Genomic DNA, 1,616 nt, shown 5'->3' with positions numbered 1-1,616 from the left:
TTATATGCTGCCTTCTCCAGTTTTGAGTAACAATTTATGAAGAATAAGAAATTGCTATGAATAAAATATTTACATACCAAAGATGGCAAAGTTCCCAGTATTAGTGTGTCTAAAGTTTCTATTGATGATTGGATTTTATATAAAGTGGTCCATTCCTTGGATGTCTATGGTAAATCTAAACCCTGGCAAAAGCATTTTAAGAAAGAGGTTTCTTCTCCTAATTAAAGGTCAACCCACACAATCTTGTAAAACTGTGTTATTCCTAGGTGGGCAGTTGTAGTTGAAAGATTGATGTACTTGGACCAGAGTGTCTCTTTCAGTCCTGAATCAGCCAGTTTTTAGCTATGTTTTGTGACTTTGGGCATCACCTTTCTGATCTTCAGATGCTTTATCTACAAAAGCTAGAAAAATAATATATGCCTTAATTCTCTTAGTCACTTACTAGGAAGATCAAAGCATCATCCAATTTACCTATAATATAAAGCTTTATAAAAATAAGTCATTTTCTTTTAATAACAGTATATGAGTGAGCAATGTTCTTTGCTCTTACAGGTCAACAGTATTTAACAATGTAGTAGGTACTGTGCTTGGCTCGGAAAGATGATGGTAATACCGGATATTTTCTGGACTTTTGGTGTGGAGACTGGTGAGCATATGGGCACTGAAATACTTTCCCTTAGCTTTACTATAATATCTAATACAAACAATGAAAAAACTTACCTGGGATCAAGAGCCTCCTTATGGTTTGTGTAGATATGGTTTTCAGATGTCTCCCTTGAAGATCAAGGAAGTCCTGGATTTAAGGCCTTTATTCCATTTCAAGCTGATGGGAAGTCTGCATGTGCACTTAGATTTTACCTTAGAATTGTAAATGCATAGCTTTTTGTTTTAGGTTTACAAACCAACTTCTGAGTTTAATGTTGACACAGCTGGGGAGGACATAGTCTAATACATAGTGAAAAAAACCCAGAAAAGCACAAAATTATACTCTTTAATATCAAATATTGTTTTATGATACCCCCTTTTCTCTTCCAGGTTTGCTGATCCAAGTGAAAAGCACTGTAACAGAATGAATTCATCAAGCCAAAGAATTATCACTTTATGATCAATTCCTTTCATTCTTCTTTCTAATCCATTTTTAAATGAAATTTTAATGTTTATTTTTGAGAGACAGACAGAATATGAGCAGGAGAGAGGCAGAGAAAGAGAGAGAGAGAGAGAATCCAAAGTAGGTTCCAGATTCTGAGTCATCAGCACAGAACCCGATGTGGGGTTCAAACTCATAAACCATGAGATCATGACCTGAGCCAAAGTCGGATACTTAACTGACTGAGCCACACAGGCCCCCCTACAATCCATTCTTAAATGTTGTTGGATATCATGTGAATCCGTTGAATTTTCTCCTTTTCCAATGTCATTCTTTCTGTCCAAATCACCATCTCTAAGATGAAATGAGACCAATATCCTTATAGTCTTACTACATGTTTTCTTGCATCTATGCAACTCATTATATATTAATAACCAGAATCATATTTTTTAAACATAAAGAGTTCCATGAATATTCTCTGCAGAGACATAACCATAATTGACAAAAATACAAAGCCAAGCAAATAAAA

The sequence above is a fragment of the Hyaena hyaena genome, unplaced genomic scaffold, assembly GCF_003009895.1.
Source record: "Hyaena hyaena isolate Hyena2069 unplaced genomic scaffold, ASM300989v1 scaffold_829, whole genome shotgun sequence".
NCBI classification, from domain to species: domain Eukaryota; kingdom Metazoa; phylum Chordata; class Mammalia; order Carnivora; family Hyaenidae; genus Hyaena; species Hyaena hyaena.
This window is presented reverse-complemented; position numbering follows the sequence as displayed.